Source organism: Trachemys scripta, chromosome 10 (assembly GCF_013100865.1).
Source record: "Trachemys scripta elegans isolate TJP31775 chromosome 10, CAS_Tse_1.0, whole genome shotgun sequence".
Taxonomy (NCBI): Eukaryota; Metazoa; Chordata; order Testudines; family Emydidae; genus Trachemys; species Trachemys scripta.
In genome coordinates, this window is record NC_048307.1 from 70739652 (window position 1) to 70760788 (window position 21137).

At 47.2% G+C, this 21137-nt stretch overlaps 1 long non-coding RNA gene across 1 annotated transcript in view; it reads right to left on the reverse strand.

Moving 5' to 3' along the window:
* Positions 1–21137, reverse strand: part of LOC117884140 — a 57941-nt gene that overhangs the window by 1474 nt on the left and 35330 nt on the right. The gene's annotated exons all lie outside the window — the stretch shown is intronic.

Sequence of the window (21137 nt, forward strand, 5' to 3'; positions counted from 1 at the left end):
TAAGCTTTCGTGGGTAAGAACCTCACTTGCATCTGAAGAAGTGAGGTTCTTACCCACGAAAGCTTATGCTCCCAATACTTCTGTTAGTCTTAAAGGTGCCACAGGACCCTCTGTTACCAGCAAGGAAGTAATTCAGTGCGCTTGGAGCCTCTCAGCCATGGATGGAGCCAATGCCAAAGCACAGTGATTGTTTCACTGAAACACTCCCCTGTGCCAAGGAACAACACCCACTCCCCAAAAATGTTTGCCATGGCCAGAGTTTACACGTTCTGCCCAGTTCCGCTGCTTCAAGCCTTTGGCTTTATAGACTGCAGGGTGAGCGAGAAGGCCCCTGTGCTACTGAAATGCTGGGATCCCCTCCCGCCCTATGGCTGTCTCTTTCTCACTGTTACTTTCTTGGTAAATCTCCCCACCTCTCTCTGTGAGGGGCTGAGGAGCTCTGACCTCAGAGGTCCTACATGTGGCCAGTCAGTGGGAGGAGCCTTCCTCCTAAAGCTTTGGGGGCATGGGATTACTCTGCATGTCAGAGCCTCTAAAGAACCAGCCCTCTGATGTTTTAATCTTCATGTTAACTTTCCCTGGTCTCTAAGCCCTTGTCTTTGGCAGGCCCTTCGGTAAAATGATATAGAACGATTTAGGCTGGATCAAAAGCCATTATAGTCAGGAAAAAGGTCATTTGAGCTATTTTTCCTGTTCTTTCTTATTTGTCTCAGTACTTCTTGCCCCTTGTTTTCTCTTGGTTGTTGTTATTTTCCACCAGTCACAAGCCTCTAGCTACTGGGACTGCCTGCAAATCCAGTTCCTTTCCTTTGTCCATTTCTCTTGCCAGGCCACCGCCACTGGTGATGTAACCCATGGGTGTAAACCCACATTAGGAGCAGAGCTGGGTCAATAATTAACAAAGAACCATCATTCAGCTAGTTTCAGCTCATTTTTTCACCAGCTCACAATTTCCTAAAATAGTCAGAATTACCCACAAACTATTTTTTGTGAATAATTATTGCTATATGTCTCTTTTGGGAGTTACCTGAGAGAATTCAATGTTTGATTGGACACCTAGAGCACATTTTTGTTCCTTGATTGGATGAGTGAGGGTAATTGTTTGATTGAATCATGTGAATACCCAACATTTAAGAAGCCAGAGTCTGATTTCCAGGGACCTTCACTTGAAAATCACTCTCTCCAGGAACATCCCTGCTCCTAAACATCTTTGCTAGAATATTCATTACGAACCAAATCGAAAGCTCATTGGCATCCATGGAAAGACTCCTCTTCACTTTAATGGGCTTTGGGTCAGGCCCGTAAAATAAAGCGGAAAGGGATAAATCCAGTTCTAGGTGAATTCATTCTACATTAAAACCTGAAGGCTGGTGGAAAGTCTTTGGTACTGGCCTACCTCTGCTCAGAGGTACAGTGATAATAAACCAGGTGTGAGCAATGCAGTGTAACTCACACCCATCTGATATGCAGATCCCCTTGAAGTCACTGGGCAGAACCTGCTTTCTCCATTCTGCACTGGGCCCACTGTCTCTCACTCCAAGCCATCCAAACAGGGGCTTGATTCGGAGCCCACTGAAATCAATGGGAGTCTTCCACTGACTGCAAAGGACTATGGATGGGATCCTAGGTGCTCGGTTCAGCTGGTGATCCCTGATCCCCTTCCCTGCTCCTCCCAGTGGGCATCTGTTTGTGGACATGGCTCCACATTGATTTAAGTTTGGATTGTGCTCCATTTCCCATCTAGTTACGTTAAGCTCTTACTAAGCAGAGAGAGCAGCTTCGTTTACTCTCCCATCTGTTTAAAATTTCATGCTTGCTGCGCACCCAGGGCAGCTGGGGATTGCCACTGAAACTAAATAACTCACTAAAGAGGTCATTTTCAAAAGAAAGGGGGGGAAGTCTGCACCTTAGTGGCCAGCCGGGAAGAATTTAGGCAGGTCAGCCAGAAGATTCCACTCTCCACCTTAGATGGAGGCACCACTCTGCTCCCTCTGCAATCGAAGCAGGCAGGAGCAAACACAGGACTGCTGCTCCATGCTCCTTTGCCCCTCCACCCTGGCAGTCTGTCTCAGTCTGCTGCAGCCTGAGGGGCTCATCTATTGTGCAAATAGAGGAGGCACTTACTGGTAGAGGATAGAAACCCACTCCTGAAAGCAGCAATGCCATCTGCTGCTATCCGGCCTCCTGAGCAATGTGTACCTTTGTGCATCTAATACATGTGTGTGTGGGCGGGGAGATTGGCCAGACTCCTCTGATTTCAACCCCCAGCTCTTCCAAGGGGCTTTAGAAAAGCCGAGGTCTATTGCAAATACTCTGTCCCTGCACATTGTTCAGGGCCTTGAACCTTTGGCTATGTGTATCAAGAAAACACGCGAAAAAGAAACTCTGTGGTATATTTCCAGTACAGGCGTGGGACTCTTACTAACCAGTGTTGGGAAACACAAAAACTCACTAGGGACCTGATCCCAAGCCAGTCAGGTTTTTCCACTCGCTTCAATGGGTTTTGGATCAGGCAGTAGATGAGGGTTGAAAAATAGCTTTGTTTTTCCATAAAAATTTGCAATTACTGTTCCACTCCCTGCTAGCCTAGGCCTGTGGGAGACAGCCAGGGACCTTCTTCTGTTATTTTCTATTGTTGTTAGAAATCAGCTGAATGTTCTGTTAAGGTTTGTGGTTCTTTTAAAAAAAAAAGCACCTTCTCCATTGATGAGGCCCCTGCAGAAGCAGCATTGCTGGTAACATTGTGGGGCACAAACCCCAAACTAACAACTAATAAAATGCAGGGCTTACCTGCCTAATCAGATTTTTTTTCCTTTGCCAATTTCCTTTTCATGCCCTTTGGAAGGATGGATTCTGCCCCTCCCCTTCGCCTCACCCCATCGCCCAATTCATAGACTCATAGGGAGAAACTTTCTGGACAATTTAATCTCGCTGGGGTGTTACTTAGCAAAACCCTTTTCACTGTCAATTTTTTTCACTCTGCTTCCCCTTCCCCTTATTTTCCTTCCAACCTCGATTGAATTTTGAAAGCCCCTGATATCTTTCTTTTTGTACCGGCACATGCTGCTTATGCAAATAAGAGTCTTTCATACTGGCTCCCTGGCTCAAGACCTCCAACTTGAATGTGACCAAAAGCTGTGTTCTCCCCGGCTAACTCCTTAGCACAATTACACCTCCATTCTGCTCCAGGGGCCTGGGGAGGGAGAAACCATTTTAAACTAATAACACGTGCTGTTTGCCTTGGATAATTACAAGGGAGCTTCAGCTTCTAAGAGCTATGAAATATTCCATTCACTGGGGTAAGAAGGGAGGCTGCGAGTGTTATGGCTACACAGCTCGTTTTATCTTGTGCACTAGAGACGTGTGTGTGTGTGTGTGCGTATGTGTGTGTGTGTGTAAAAATACATTCCCTGGCTTGCTAACTTGTCCTGTGCTCACGCGCCTAATATAAGAAGCAACTTTTCTGCACTTTGTTTGGGCTGTTTGAGCCAGAGAAATGCAGCTGTCATTTTCTTATCTTATCTTAAATTACAATTTCCTGCAAATATGATGATAATAAGAATATCGGTGATCTGAAATCCAAGTCAAATGACAGCAGGGCGCACACACACACACACACACACACACACACACACACACACACACACACACACACACACACACAGAAATGTTGGGGAAGAAGAACCCAGCAAGGGACCCAGCCAGCAAACACCAAGTGATCCAGCCAGTCTGACTGGGCCTCTGGTTTGAATAGACATCCTGCAGTCATTGTTCCTCTCCCTGCCTGGTCTCCTGGGGAAGTTTATGCAGAGGCGAGGAGGCGGAGGGGAGCTTTCACCAAAGGCACCCAGGAATGTGTCAAAAGAGGGATAGAAAAAAGAAGAAGAAGAAGGGAGACAGAGAGTGGGAACGTCAAGGACCCCTGACTAATGAATAGCAAGTTTGCCCTTGAACCTCACTGGGCTTTGCCATTCCCAGGCTCCAAACAAGGGCTGAGGCATGCCTGAGCCCAGCTGCAGGGGGACTGGGCTATGGTTCATCTCAGACACTTTGACAGGCCAGGCCTTTTCCCCGCATAGCTCAGACTTGCCTAACTGCTCCCCTGGCAACAGCTCAGTGCAGGAACCTAGGCAGAGGCCCTGTCTGCTGCATACAGAAGCAAAGAAGAGGAGGGGAGCTGGCTTGCAGAAATTAGCTGGAGACTGTGTTAACCCATCACATGCTGGGCACCCTTCATCATAAACCTAAGTGTCCTCCCTCTCGATATGAGAGTATATTTATTTCCGCCACATGAGGCTGAGTGGCTGAACTTTATTGGAATGGTGGCTGTGCTTTATTGGAATCAGGGCTGCCAGTTTAGCAGGGTACTAGGAAAGGAAGGAGATGGGCCAGCTGATGATAGGAGACCATGGCATTAACCCAGACCTGGGGGGAGAAGGATTGCCCCTGCTGCTTAATGGCTTGGTGCTAGCTGAAGGCACATTAGGTATTTGGGTATCAAGTGGATCAGTCTAAAGTTGAATCGTCTCACATCGTTGTAGCCAGAATTCTACAAAGCAGCCAGTGGCCACTCTCCCCTTAACTAGTGATGTATGGACTCTAGAGATGATAGATGCCAACATGTGCTGCTCCAGCAGCCAGACTACTTAAGTCAAAATGACACTTGGCAGTCTGGATCTGGTCACCTGTGGAGGCCACCCCATCAGATTAGAGACAGAAGCAGCTGAGGACTGCTTCCTGCCGTGCAGACTAGATGATCCCTCGGATTCCTGGCCAAGCTCTTGGTTGGACAAAATGTGGGTGCCTGCCTCTGCCCTTACCCTAATTCGGATGCACAGCTGATACTCAGCTCTGGCATCTGCCACGTGGCACTGAGAGAGGGAGTTCTTTCACTAGCAGAAAGGAAGAGTCAAGCTGGGTAAGAGATGTTTTGACTTGCCAAGGCCATCAATTCAGGAAAAGAGACTTAGATCAAAGAAAGGGAAAGTGGAAATGTTAGCCTCAGGGATCCTAACTCAATCTCAGCGCATTGGTGGCGAGCGCAGGCATTGCAAGCAGTGGCAAATGTCCAAAATAGAACCTCAACAACCACCCTAGTAATGATCCCATTCAGGCCACTGATAAGTCAATGACATGGGGGAAAAGGCTTGGTAATGTTCTATATTTTATAGAGTGTCTGTCCAATGCAGACCCTGAGAGCAATGCTTTGCAGAGTTAGTTACAGAGACTGATACAGACAGAAACGGTGAAGCACTGTATGGGGAGGAGAAAAAAAGGAAGAGGATGCTGAAAATGGATAATTATGCAAATAAGCATTATGCAAATAATTATGCAAATAAGCATAGTTCCAGTGGGTGGGATGGGAGGAGACAGCAAAGGGAGGGAAGGAAAAGGCAGTGATGGGGAAGGTGAGTGTGGGCGTGTGTCACAGAGAGGAGGGATGCAAGGAGACCAAACACAATGGGATTCCAGTCTCCACTTTGGCCTCTAGGCACTACTCAGATATTAATAGTAAAGAAAGAGAAAGGTTTTAAGATGAGAGGATTCAAACTTTAGCACTCAGGTGAATTAGATCCATGGCTTCTCCCCTCAGTGACTCTCATTACTGCTTCTTCAGTTTGGTTAGGTAGGGTCTCCCTCTCCTGCATCCAGGTGAACTTCTCCATCTGATCCTGCTTTGCAGTCCTGCTTAGCATTTCCTATATAACCCCACTGCTGAAGTCATGTTTGTCTATGGCTAGCATGAGGATGCATTCGTTCCTCTCAGATTAGCCGATTGTTATCTCCATGGTTGATGAAGATGTTTTTCCTGAGGCTAACCATGAAAACCACGCTGAAGTTTAATTTAGCACAGAATGCAGGATTTCAGAACAAAAGTAGGCTGGTGGGAGCATATCACACCTAGGCTAAACTCTGGAGGCTGGCCAATCCCTGGGTGAAATTCCAGGTGATGGTGACTATCTACAAAGCCCTAAATGACTTAGAGATCAGCTACTTTAAAGTCCAGTTCTTCCTGTCTGATCTGCAGCATCCGTGCTGGTTCAGAACATTTAACCCACCTGACCCAAGGCTGAACTACAAGGGAGATGGGTTAGGCCTTTCTTGGGAGAAGGCCCTTCTGTCTGAAATTTGTTCCCACTAGAAATAATTGGGAGCCTGAGCTGGGCTCCATTAGAAAGCATTGCAAGAGGCAACTATTTGTCCAGGGTTTTTGTGACTTGTGACAGAATCTGCAGCAGCCAGTGTATTGACTATGTCTTCTCCAGTTCTGTGGTGTGTTTGAAGAGAAGGATGGTCTTGGGGCTAAGATGCTGGAATGGGATTCAGGATGCGTGCCCACTTCTCAGCTTTGCTACAGACTGTTTGTGTGATCTTTGTGCCTCAGTCCCTTTTCTGTGAAATGGGGACAATGGCACTTTCCTACTTCACAGGGAACTCAGATCCTATGGTGATAAGGGTCAGGTAAACAGACATGTTTTTGTCAAGGTTTTAATCAATGAAAAATGGACTCACATACCGTGGAGAAGGGGGCCTTATAATAAATGTTTGTAATGACAATAACTAGTCTTCTGAATGGTCTCAAAGTCCCTTCAATATAAATGGTACATCAGTAGAGCTTTGGTCCACAGCCATCCTACCTTGGGCTGTCACTTCAAACTGAGCAGAATCCGTACGTGTCTGAGACCAAAGTAAAACTCAGGGTGCTGCAGGAACAGGCGGGGTTGACTGCGTAGGTGTTCCAGCTGAGTCAGAACTGAGCTGATACCCAAGTACAGTGTGGGGTGCTAGGCTGGCTTTCAGCAATGGATCATGAAGGCTCTTGTCACTTGTGGTGATTAAGTGGGTGTTAATCCCAGTGCCCTGGCCCCATTCCAGTCTGGGAGATTACATTCTACCCACTTAAACTCCACCCTGTCCTTTCAGCTGGAGATGTCAGTTTTCACTTTTCACCCTGAAAAGCTGCTGTGTCATGCTGCTGGTGAAGAGTGGCTGCTGCTTCCACTCCAGAGCTGGCTGCATTTCAACAATGGGTGATCAACCCTCCACACTGAAATGTGTGGAGCCCTTTATGCCTATACATGTAGAGTTATTTTCTAGGAGGTTTTGAATACATCTTCTATAAGCTCTTCATATCTTTGCCTCTTCCTTCATAATCTTGGGTGGATCCTATCTCAGCCTGCTCTTTTTTCTGCTGTGATCCTGATTCCTTCAGGGTGTCTTCTTCCTCCACTGAAAATCTTGCATCAGTTCCTGGCCTGAGAACTCTACGAACCTCCTGAAACCGAGCTAACCATTTCATTGATTAGGCATTGCCTTCCCCTTCATTGCTGAAATCTTCCCTTCACCCTTTCTAGGAAAACATTCACCAATTTCTTGTTTATGTATCAATCAATAATACGTATTGGTTATCTTCCGTGCTCATTCAACTTTCCCTTTCAGATCCCTTCTCTGTCTGATGGATTGGATCTCATCTATAACTCTGCCTGTCCCCTGAATTCCCTTTGGCAATCATCCATTTATCTTTGTAAGAATTCGAGTGTTCAGTGCTCATTGCTGGATGGCCTTCAGGACTCTCACTGGAGAGAGAATGGTTCATCTTTGTCCTCTCTGTCCTCTCACTCAGTTATTTTAACCAACTCAATTTCACCCAGTCCTCCCTGCAGTCTTCCAAAATACCCTGGCCTGAAATGCAGCATCTTTATTTCACCCTCATTTGGTGTCATCCAAGTCCCAAATACAAACATTGTTCTGGTTGCCATCCCTGAACTGCTCCCCCGTCTGTGCCTTTGGTGAACATGTCCTCTCGGGCACTCTCCAAACAGAAGCGGCTCAGTTACCCTTCTAGCTCCCTCTTCCCTATGTCATGTCAGGAAACCATCCTCTACCAGGTCACCAAATGGATCACTCGATTAACCCCTTCCCCTCCATTTTCCTGTCTTTACTATAGCCCAGGAAGGTGAGAAGAAGCTTTCCATATGGTTAGATTCTCATAGTCATTGCTTCAGATGCTCATTCTGATCAGGCATGGCAGAGTAAACAACCATCTACGCACTGACTTTTAGTGATAATTTCAAACCATGAGCTTCCTGTCTCTCCAGTTAATTCCACAAGAGTCTCCTTCCTCAGGTAAGGTGGACAATAAAATCCTTTGCACTGATGTAATGACTTTGATATGAGAAATTTAAGGCACTTTACAAAGGGCAGGTTTATGTCATACTTGGAGAAACTGAGGCACAGAGCGCTGCAAGGGATTGGCCCAAGGTCACAGGTCGGCGCAAAGGAGCTCCATGCTAGTCACCTTAATAAAGTTGCAGCCACTTACATTAGGGCTGAATTTGGCCCAGTGAATCAGTGGAATAGGTGAGACTAGAATGCAGCTGTTCTAATTCCTAGTCCCCTGGTCTAACTAGGCGGACTCACTGACTGCCTCTTCACTTTAATTTACCACACAAACTCCTGCTACATGCCCTGAAATTAATAGGAACAACTTGGAGGGAGACGTTTTCATCTTTTGCTTGCAATTCAAACCTTAACACTTTCTCTAGGAGCTCACACCAGTTTTAAGAGATTTCTAAGAACAGACAATGACCTCTCCTACCCGTTTCCCCCCCCACACACACACGTCCATACACAGAGATTCATACATCCACACAAATGCATGAATACACACACTGATGTGTAACTACATAGGCAAATATATGTACATGACCATTACACACATGCACAAATGCAAATAAACACATGGCGGCTATGTCTGCATTCTCTTTCTCATGGATGCGGGATTGCACAAGTCTCCAGAGAAATATGTCATTGTCCCCCGGTTTCATTTTGTGGCTCAGTTCCTTCAGAACATGTAACATGACTAGATCAGCCTTAATTGTAGATCAATAGAGTTTAATGTTTTGCAAGGCACTTGCCCATTGGCTAGGCTTCAAATCTTTGTTCCAGACTTGGCATAGGCAATCTAAATTTGGGAGGGATAGAAGCTTAGCGCAGCAATTTGGCTGCCCTAGCGGCTAAAGAATGGGTAACATTTCATAGAAGGGAGACCATAGACAAATTTGAAAAAAATTGGGCTTTTTAGTAACCTTTGATTAATTCTTAGTGGATGTAAACAGATATGGCATGCTCCTTTCCCCTCTCTGCACCCCTTCCCTTCCCTTCCCTTCCCTTCCCTTCCCTTCCCTTCCCAGTTCTTTACTTTTTGCTCTTTTGTCTTTTTTTCCATTCTCCACTCATTTTTTGTTAAAGAAAATCAAGAATATTATATTTATATGTTCTTTATATATAAAGAACATGCAACATGGCAGCTGCACTGAATCCAAAACTTTCGTCCAGTAGTTCAGAGTCACTAGGAGAAAATGTGGTCCTGTGTCCACCTCATTGTTCCTCGTGCAATACACTGGAGCAAGGCTACACATTGGGGCCACATCCTCACCAAAGCACTGTAGTGTGCCATAGGCATGAAAAGGAGGGCTCAGGCAAGCAATTTGCCAATTTAGCTAGCAAGATAGAAACACCCTGGGGTGCAGTGGGGAAGACAGATCTTTCATCCATATAAGGACTGGTTGCATGACACTCCATAAACATGCAAAGGCAGTGTGGGTAATAGTTAAGAGCTTGCTTTTCAGAATTATGCACTTGCAACTCCTTACCTCATTTGTTTATTTAGTCCCCAGGATTATATGCACTCACCGGCTACTGGTCCATGCAAGTAATATATGTGCCCAAACATGGTAGTTGCATGCAAAAATCAGGCATACAATTGCACCCACAAACATGCACATGCAGTTGCAAGCACACAGTTTGAAAACAGCTCCTAGGAGTCGCTACTGGTGGAAGCCAGTTGAGCTGTCCCTAAAGATCATGGGGCAAAACCCTCATGGGGGACCCACATTCCAATTCTCCCACCTCTTCCCTGGACATCTGATACATGAATTGCCTCTGGTGCACAGTAGGTTGATTTAAGGATGCACAACAGCCTTGACAGCCTGCGGTGTTTTTGCGGCGTGGAGGAAAGGAAATGTCACCGGATCACCATGCAGGGAAACCAGTGCATCTCTACAAGCTGTCCCAGCTGAGGGACCTGCTGAGTTTTCACTGCAAATTCCCATCAGATAAAATTAGAGATAGGCCAAAAGTAGATCCTTGAATCCAACCTTCTTTGAATTTTGGCTGGGTTCAGGTTCAACTTGCCAGACTGGAAACTGCCCCAACAATTTTCATCCCAAGTTGGGTCCCAAACTGGGAAGGGCTATTTCCCATTTCAGTGAGGATACAGCCAGAATTTCATGAGAACCACTAGCGAGGTAGCAGCTATCAGAGCTGCCCCTAGTCCTGATCAGATCTGAACCCAAACTCCAGTCCCTGTCTTGACCCCAATCCTGATCCATTCACCGTCTCCTTGGCCCATCTCTCTCAAAAACCCCTACCATAAACCCAAACAAAAGCAAAGGCATCCCCATTGCAGAGATAATCCTTTCAAGTAAAGGCCTCTCTGTGTGGCAGGCTGACTTTGTGGGAGAAGATCTTCTAGGACCACCTCCACGTATTTAATGGAAGTGCTATGTCCCCCAGCTACAAAAGACTCCACCACGCTATTGGATTATCCATCCTATATAAATACTAAGTATTACTACATTTCCTCCATGACTCCCTATCCTCACTTGCCCCACTTCCAGCAACCCATCCTCTGGACAGGGATGACTGGATGTGGCTCCTTTCGAAGCCAGTCAGAGCTGCCCCAAGCACTGGAGGGTGATGTGCTTCCTCTCCCACTGGGGCTGAATGTGCTGCGCCGACAGTGCTCGCCCTGGGAGCAAGCTTGCAACTTGAACTTGCGAAACAAGAGTGCCTAGAACATTTGATTGGGAACTGGTTCCACAGAGCCATCTAGTTGTCCCAACACCATGACCCATGGGAGGGGAGTGCAGAGCACGTGCACAAAGCTCAGAAATGGAAATCTACCACCCCCAATTTTGAAGCTACACAATCGGATTTCTAATGCACCGCCAGCACTAATGATAATGCACCAGATGCCATCATTCTGGCCACGCCAGGAGTCTGTCTGGTAACTCGGCAGCTCACATGGGCACCCTAACATTTGGTCTGTCTCATTCCTAATAATGCCACATGACTGGTTGTGGCCAAGGCTCTATAAGTATTAAACTGCATCAACCTGGCATCATCGCCGATCAGAGGCAAGGATTCAAGATTTCAGGGTCTGATCTGGAGTGAGTGACCGGTGCTGGGGCAGAGAGAGGTGCTCTGCAGAATCAGCTGACGAAGAAAAATCTTTTTTGGATTTGTATTTCGGAGCCCCCTCCGAGTCTTTAGTCCAGTCCTGGATACTTCAAATTAAAACACATTCCTGCTGGCATTACAGAGACTAGCATGGCCTTGGCCCACCTTAGCCAAGTGTTTCCCATGTGGCTGGGAGTAAGCTGGATAATTGTTTGGCCACTCTTGCGAAGTCAGGTACAGAGAACACCTATCACTGTGCCTGCAGCCCTTTCTTATCATTACAATGTGCTGGGCGCTGTGCAAACATAAACGAAGGCATGGCCCTGGCCTCTCTCTGCCCCTTTCCACGCTCAGTGACCTGTACATCATACCCACAATCTATCGGGTGAGACCTGGGGGTGCAGTACCCCCAGGAGCGGGTAGGTCATTTTCAATTATTCTATTGGAAGAAGGAAACTTTGGCATCAGCTCATTAGCTCTCTGCTCAGCCACGCACTGTGCTGCCCTAGCACTAAGCTCAGAGTGAAATGCTGGCCACGCTGATGTCAACAGCAAAACTGACCTCGACGTCAATGGGACCAAGACTTCAACCTCAATCTTATAACAACATATGGAGATATACCTCTCTCATAGAACTAGAAGGGACCCTGAAAGGCCATCGAGTTCAGCCCCCTGCCTTCATTAGCAGGACCAAGTACTGATTTTTGCCCCAGATCCCTAAGTGGCCCCCTCAAGGATTGAACTCACAACCCTGGGTTTAGCAGGCCAATGCTCAAACCACTGAAACATTTCCAGCAGGAGCATGACATAAAAGCTTATTTGTTCAGGGATGTCACCGGTTTCCTTGGGTATGGGAAAGGGGCATTCTTTGAAAAGGGAAACACATACCTAAATTCCCCAGCTGATCTCTCCAGCACCCCTCTCCCAGGTGCACCCCTTGCCCTGGGACATAGGGGTTAGCACAGCATCAGGGACACGTTTTTTCTAGGAGTCTCTGGTGAAATTATTGGCATCACTTCAGTGCTCCTCCCCCCCCCAACACATCCAAAGATCCCTTCACCCCATCAAACCAGCAGACCACGTTCACACAAAATTGACATAGAGGACCTGAGCCTTCACTCCATGTAGGTTCTTGTCTTTCAACAGATGAGCAGCTATCATCTGACGGCCTGATCCTGCAGCCCCAGTGATTTCATTGAGTTATGACTTATGATTTATGAGGAGAGGCTGAAGGAACTGGGATTATTTAGTCTGAAGAGAGAAGAATTGGGGGCGGGATTTGATAGCTGCTTTCAACTACCTGAAAGGGGGTTCTAAAGAGGATGGATCTAGACTGTTCTCAGTGGTACCAGATGACAGCACAAGGAGCAATGGTCTCAAGTTGCAGTGGGGGAGGTTTAGGTTGGATATTAGGAAAACCTTTTTCACTAGGAGGGTGGTGAAGCACTGGAAAGGGTTACCTAAGTGGGTGTTGGAATCTCCATCCTTGGAGGTTTTTAAGGTCAGGCTTGACAAAGCCCTGGCTGGGATGATTTAGTTGGGGATTGGTCCTGCTTTGAGCAGGGGGTTGGACTAGATGACCTCCTGAGGTCCCTTCCAACCCTGATATTCTAGGAGTCTATGATTGCAGGACCAGGCCTAAAGGCAGCCCTGGAATTATGCCAGGTCGCACAGTGGGGGAGCAGTGGGGACATTCAGGCTGAACGAATGAGTCCCAGAAGTGCAAGGAAAAGCCCCATTGCCACTTGTGAAGACAGATCAAATGAAAAGGAAGTGGGGCTCCATCTTAGCAACTGCGCTGCCCTCCTGCCAATGATCAAGTCCCATTGGCCGTGGCATGGATCAGTCCACCCAAGACAGGTAGCAATAACTGCAGCCTGGCCCCAAACCAATACCTAAGGCCCTACAACCTGCAGAGTTTGGCTCCCAGTTTCCCAAATCCAAAATTTTTAAGGGCTCTCTTTGCTGCCAGTGAAGAATGCTGGCTTCCCACCCTAGATGCTGAAGGCCTCTCTCCACAGAAGTACAGCATGGGCAGTGGCAGTACAAGCTTCCCAAACGAATTACCCTCCATCACTGTGCCACTGTCCAACACTGGCCTCAGACTTTGGCGTCTCCATTGAGCCTTTCAACAGGGTCAGTTAGTATGTGAGGTGGCAGTGGTGGGTTTTGCAACATGAATACCCGGCCTGCTAAGAGACAGGCCAAGAGTCCGAGCATTGGACTCATTTTATGCAGGCCAAACAGATGTCACCCAATAACAGCACTGAGTCGCTACTAACGTGGGCAGCATTCAGGCGAACGATCCAGAAGGGAAACGTTCCAGATCTCCCTGCCAATTCCCTGAGCCATCTCAATCGCCTTCCAGAACAATCACTTTGCCTTCATGTGGTTTCGGGGCAATGGGTTTCGTTTGGTTGGGAGACAGAGGCCGCTACACAACTCATTTGCAATGAAGAGAAATATCAGCAGAGCTGGTGCAGATGCAAGGAACCAAATTCAGCCATGGTGTGAGCATAGTGAAGTCAATGAGAGTCCGAGCCACTTAGATCAGGGCTCACACCGGCCCATCCTCTTTATTCAATGCCGCTTTCTGCAACTCTGCTGAGGGTTGTGAAATGGGCGAGTGAATCTGGATTTTGTTCCCCCTGCTTTTCCGCACCATAAGCAAAGTCCTAATAAAGCTCCCATCCCCACTGCCAGCCCTGCACCATGCTCCCAGCAGAAAAGAGATGCAAAGCCACGCTTGGAATCTGATTCCCCGGCTTTAAACGCTGCTCTGCCAGCAAAGTGCGACTTGAAAGCTCCCCTGTCACAGTTACAAAGCTCAGAACAGCCCTTCTTCGGATAATCACGCTTATCTCCAGATTAAGAAAGAGAGAGCCGCAGCTGAGGCTGGTCACATGGGCTGGGATGTGGGCAAATCTATTTTAAACAATCCCCATATAGCTGTGACCTCCAGCACAGCCAAAATATACAGCCCCTCGTTCCCACTTGAATATCCAGCTCTGGAGACATGAAAGAGTAAGTGTGAGGGAGGCATGTGCGGGGCAATGGTGAGGGGGACAACACAGGAGAGACTGACCGAGAGAGGAAGGAGAATAAGAGGGTAAAGAAAGAGATGGAGAACCAGACTAAATAAGGGGAATATTGGGGCTAGGGGGAGGCAGAGAGAGAGAGGGGTGGAGAAATGGATAGAAGGAGATGAGGAAGATGAAAAAAGGTGTCTGTGTGTGTGCCTGGGCGGGGAACTAGATGAGAATGAAGGGAGAGCGAGAGAATTGTGTTATGCTTCATGCACATGGATTAGTGGCCCCCAGTTTAACTCTTCCTGAACTGTCCCTTGCTGGCACACTAGTCTGGTTACGTGACTCGAGCTGTGCCAAGCAGCCTTGGCAAGGAGAGCGCGTTACCCACTTTGCTGCCACGGATTCATTAAGAGGCTTTGCGCGTATGGAAATATTTCTCCCAACAGGACGACTCTTCTGCAGATCAACCCGGCAAAGAATTTTGACAAAGCAAATTTGTGTTTCGCTGTGAGGGGGCGAGGGGCTTGAATTAACCAGAGACTGGACGGGTGAGTGATGCAGTGAAAGAGGAAAGGTGGGGCAGGCAGGAGGAGAGGGCTTTGTTGGGACAAGTCTCCAGAGGGGTATTTGCTCTGAGGCTAGGCCCAGGCAGAGGGAGGAGGTTTCCAGTTCTTTGCAGGACATTTTTTCCTCTGTCAGTCCAAGTTCTTCCGTGCAATTAGAACTGAAGCATTAATGGGTAAATTCAGAGCCTGACCATTCCAGAGGGCAAGACAAACTTTATATCCACCATTTTAAGTCAGATACAGCTTGGTCTTTAGCTGCACCCTGGCTCTGAGCACAACATAGCATATCAGTTTTTCCTACCCACTATTAGATGTCATCAGACTCTACCGGAGCTTGGAATTAGGGGTCACTTCACCTTGGGCATTAAAAAGACCAAATGTCAAGGCATCCAAAACCCATCAGTAGATGATGCAGAGTTCCTGTATAAGATAGGGGTGTATTGGGTCTAAGTGTGGCTGGAGCCAAAAGCCACATTCCTGCAGCAATTTGAGGGCCAGTTCCCCTGAACGTATTGGAGCTTTTCATTGTGAATTTTTGTGTCTGCAACTCGAGAGGAAGAACTGAGCAGGCTTAATTGGTATTTCCCTGGCTTGTCTGGTGGAGCACAGCCACCAGAGAGAGCTCATAGACTCATAGACTCATAGACATTAAGGTCAGAAGGGACCATTATGATCATCTGGTCTGACCCCCTGCATGCCGCAGGCCGCAAGACCCTTCCCTGTACTCTACCGTTGAAGTCCCCAGTCCTGTGTTTTAGTGACTTCAATCGGCTGAGACCCTCCTGCTAGTGATCCCTGCCCCATGCTGCGGAGGAAGGCGAAAAACCTCCAGAGGCTCGGCCAATCTACCCTGGAGGAAAATTCCTTCCCGACCCCAAATATGGCGATCAGTAATACCCCGAGCATATAGGCAAGAGTCTCTAGCCTGACCCTTGTTGGCCATTATGTTGTTCATGTACCATTGCTTGGTTTTCCTTGACTACTATGTTTTATCATTAAACCATTCCCTCCATAAACTTATCCAACTTAATCTTAAAACCAGACAGGTCCGTCGCCCCCACCGTTTCCCTCGGAAGGCCGTTCCAATATTTCACCCCTCTGACGGTCAGAAACCTTCGTCTAATTTCTAGCCTAAACTTCCCCCCGGCCAGTTTGTATCCATTCGTTCTCGTGTCCACATTAGTACTAAACTGGAATAATTCCTCTCCCTCCCTTGTATTAACCCCTCTGATATATTTAAAGATAGCAATCATATCCCCCCTCAGCCTTCGCTTTGTCAGACTAAACAACCCAAGCTCCTCTAATCTCTTTTCATACGACAGGTTTTCCATTCCTCTGATCATCTTAGTCGCCCTTCTCTGCACCCGTTCCAGTTTGAGTTCATCTTTTTTAAACATTGGAGACCAGAACTGCACACAGTACTCCAAATGAGGTCTCACCAGTGCCTTATACAACGGAAGCAGGACCTCCCTATCTCTACTAGATATACCTCGCCTAATACATCCCAAGACCGCATTGGCTTTTTTCACCGCCACGTCACATTGCCGACTCATAGTCATCCTGCGGTCCACAAGGACCCCTAGGTCCTTCTCCTCTTCCGTTACTTCTAACCAATGCGTCCCCATCTTGTAACTAAAATTGTTATTATTCGTCCCCAAGTGCATAACCTTACACTTTTTACTATTAAATTTCATCCTATTTCTAATACTCCAATTCACAAGCTCATTCAAGTCTCCCTGCAGAGTATCCCTATCCTCCTCCGAGTTTGCAACTCCTCCCACCTTCGTATCATCCGCAAACTTTATCAGCCCACTCTTGCAATCTGTCCCGAGGTCAGTTATAAATAGATTAAATAAGATGGGTCCCAAAACCGAACCTTGAGGCACTCCACTAGTAACCTCCCTCCAACCCGACAATTCACCCTTTAATACGACCCGCTGCATTCTCCCCATTAACCAATTCCCTATCCACCTCTGGATTTTCATATCGATCCCCATGTTTTTCATTTTAACCAATAGTTCCTCATGGGGTACTGTATCAAACGCTTTACTGAAATCCAGGTAAATTAGGTCCACCGCATTTCCCTTATCTAATAAGTCCGTTACTTTCTCAAAGAAGGAGATCAGATTCGTTTGGCACGATCTGCCCTTCGTAAAACCATGCTGTAATTTATCGCATTTGCCATTAACCTCAAGGTCCTCAACTAGTTTCTCTTTCAGAATCTTCTCCAGCACCTTGCACACTACTGATGTTAAACTAACAGGCCTATAGTTACCCGGGTCACTTTTTTTCCCTTTCTTGAAAATAGGAACCACATTGGCTATTCTCCAGTCTAACGGGACTACCCCCGAGTTTACAGATTCATTAAATATAGTCGCTAATGGGCCTGCTATTTCCCGCGCCAATTCCTTCAATATTCTCGGATGAAGATCGTCTGGTCCACCCGACTTAGTCCCATTAAGGCGTTCTAGTTTTGTTTCTACCTCGGATGCGGTAATCCCCCATCCCGTATGCCCCTCTGTAACGGTGCTAGTATCCCTAATACCTTCATTGGCCTCATTAAACACCGATGCAAAATATTCATTGAGATATTGCGCCATGCCTAGATTATCTTTAATCTCCTCTCCGGCTATAGTCTTCAGCGGTCCCACTTCTTCTTTCTTTGCTTTCTTCCTATTTATATGGCTGTAAAACCTCTTACTATTACTTTTAATTCCCCTCGCTAAGTCCAACTCTTCCCGGCCTTTGGCCTTTCTCACTCTATCTCTACATTCTCTGACTTCGCTAAGGTAAGTTTCCTTACTGATCCCTCCCCTCTTCCACTCTTTGTACGCTTTCTGTTTTTTCCTAATCGCCCCTTTCAGCCGGTCGCTCATCCAGCTCGGTCTAAGTCTCTTGCTTAGTAATCTTTTTCCCTTTTTGGGGATACAGGCTCGCCTGGCTTCCAAAGGCTTAGCATGCTGCTGCTGAGAGGTGGGCACAGCCAGTGAGAACAGAAGCCAGGCTGGAACCAAGTGCCTTTCTCTATGCCCAGGGATGAAACTGAGGTACAGAGACATTCACAGAGTCCTTTGTTGGACTCATGTAACCCAGCACCCTCATCTCCTGCCCTGGCCTTGACTTCTTCTACCTGAGACAGCATGGGCATCTCATCCAAATTCTACCTTAGCTCAGTCATGGCCCGTGTTAAAGGTGCCTTTGCATGCGCTGCTGATCATTCTCATGGCTGTATTCTGATATGCCCAAGAGACAGCTGGCTTTTTTGCAGGACTGAGTTCCAGCTCTGACCTGAGAACTGGCCAAGATCATGCAAGTCAATGGCAAGCTAGGCTTGACCCTGCAGAGCCTGGGAATGCGGGGTGGGAGGGTATCACCTTTCTGTTTGCTGAGACAGTTCTGCTGGTAGATTCCCTGAGGCCGCTGCTCGCAGGCACTGGGGGAGCTGGTGTCTGCATGGCCCTCAGTAAAGTTCAGAAGCCATTTTCTTTGAGTTCTGCTCACATGTTGCCCTCAGCCTGCCAGGATGCTATGACCTAGGCAGATGGGCTGGAGGTGGGGGAAAGGTTCTGACCTAAAAGCAAAGACATACTCAACACTCCAGCTTAAAATAAGATACGAGTCAGTCCTTTAAATCACATTGCCTGTCACCTGGGAATAAAGAGTAATAATAACCTGTCCCTTCCCTAACACCTTGCATCCAAAGACCTCAGGGCAATTGACAAACACCGGGCCAAGGCCTTGAATCCTTACTCAGGCAAAGCTCTCGCTGATTTTGCCTTGGAAAGGGAGGAGTTAAGACTGACAGCCTGATTCACCCCTTGTATGATCCAGGTGAACTTGGCAAGGGGTTAATTTGAGTCAGGGCAGAATGTGGTCTGGGTGAGGACATCTGGATTTGTCTTATGAGTGAATTAAGATTCACAGCTAAGTCTGGGTGAACTAGTCACTTGGAACCATTTAACTGATTGATTTTTACTTTTTTCGTTCCATTTGCAAATCATCCCCAAACAGCTTGTAACTTGCAAATTTGTTCAGTATTCCAGTGTTGACATCGCTTATGATTTTATCACAAGTCTTGTGATATTTCGTGTCTTTCTTTAAGCCCCAGATCCTGGAATCCTGTGATTAAAGGAGAATCTTAGCTTTCACTTTATAAGGTGGTTGTGGCGAAAAGATTGTAAATGTGACCTGAGTGCATCTAAAGGCACAGAAGACCAAAGACAAATATAAAGAATCCCATGTTTAGTATTTTTTTAAAATCTCATGATTTTTAGCCAATCTCATAATTTTGGGGGCCTGACTATGATTTTTGAGCCCTTGGGATTGCAGTACAGATATTCACTAAACAATTTGCTTGAACATGTGCTGGACTATGCTGGGTCATTATTCATACCATATGATTGGTCACCTACCAGTAAGTCACATGGTATTGGGGACTGACTGGCTAAGTGGCAGTTCTGCAGAAAAGGACCTGGGGATTACTGTGGACGAGAAGCTGGATATGAGTCAACAGTGTGCCCTTGTTGCCAAGAAGGCTAACGGCATATTGGGCTGCATTAGTAGGAGCATTGCCAGCAGATCGAGGGAAGTGATTATTCCCCTCTATTCGGCACTGGTAAGGCCACATCTGGAGTATTGAGTCCAGTTTTGCCCCCCCCCCCCATCCCGAAAGGATGTGGACAACTTGGAGAGAGTCCAGTGGAGGGCAACGAAAATGATTAGGGGGCTGGAACACATGACTTATGAGGAGTGACTGAGGGAACTGGTCTTATTTAATCTGCAGAGGGGAAGAGTAAGGGGGGATTTGATAGCAGCCTTCAACTACCTGAAGGGGGGGTCCCAAAGAGGATGGAGCTCGGCTGTTCTCAGTGGTGGCAGATGACAGAACAATGGTCTCAGGTTGCAGTGGGGGAGGTTTAGGTTGGATATTAGGAAAAACTATTTCACTAGGAGGGTGGTGAAGCACTGGAATGGGTTACCTAGGGAGGTGTTGGAATCTCCATCCTTGGAGGTTTTTAAGGCCCGGCTTGATGAAGCCCTGGCTAGGATGATTTAGTTGGGGTTGGTCCTGCTTTGAGCAGGGGGTTGCACTAGATGACCTCCTGAGGTCCCTTCCAACCCTGATATTCTATGATTCTATGATTGCTTTTGTTCTCTGATTGGATGACCCATGCTTTCTAAACAGGAGGAATCCCCTTTTCTGATCACAAATTATCCACAGACTTTCATGGCTGTGCAGTGAGTCTAGTGAGAAAACAGCAGAGAGAGTTTTGAAAACAACTTTTCACAATGGCCACGAGAGAAAAAACTTGCACATGCTCTATACATTCACATGCAGAGATGCAGCTAGTGGCTCATACACACCCGCTACCAAACTGCTACTGGCTCACACCCTCATGACCACGTGCACTCACAACCACTCTCAGTGACTTCTCTAAATGCACAATAAAGCTCCCAATCCCTGCAGTCATTGCCTGCATTGCTAGGAATACCTCAGCTCTCTTTCTGCCATCCCCTTGCATTACAGGTGACTGGGATGCCTGGAGAATTTCCCTGATTGACTGGTTGCTCTAATAGATTCTCACTATTTCATGGGAGGCACAACTTCCAACCAAAACTCCCAGTCCCTTGTTACAATAGAAGGGGACAAATAAAATCACTGGCTAAACACAAAAGCATTCATGTAAAAAGAAGGTTATTTGATTAGGTGACTTAGAAATATACCCTAGCAAGTACAGCCCCATAGTATAGAAAAGGCTGCCCTTTGATTCTTAGCAATCTAAATGCCTGGACCCAGGGTACTATAAGGGTTAAACATAGGAGGAGGGGAGCTGCTGTGTGTGTATAGCCAATAAAGAATTCAAGGGGACTCCTAGAGAACTTCGCATGGAGTGCAGAGGAGAGGCTAGAGAAAAGCCCCATGGGTGGGCGGGTGTGTGCAGGTGGCTCTGTCTTTAACTCTGTTCTTGGCTGGTAGTCCAAGATGTCTGCCTGCTGCTGCTGAACAATCTGTGAGCTTCAGAGAGGGCGGGGACAGGTGAGTGTCAGGGGAACCAAGTTCTGGCACATACAGGACAAACTCCCTTTGCATGTAAACACACGCACTGCATACACCGGCTACTGTTACGCACCGGCAGAGAGAGAGAGAGATCCCAGCGCGCCTGCTATACAGGGGTGCTGGAACAATTGTTATAGTGGGGGTGCTGGAAGCAGAAACCGTGGCTTTGGTTGTTATTACTATGTCTAGCCAGGGGGTGCTGCCGCACGCCCAGCACCACTGCTTCGGTCCACATCCATT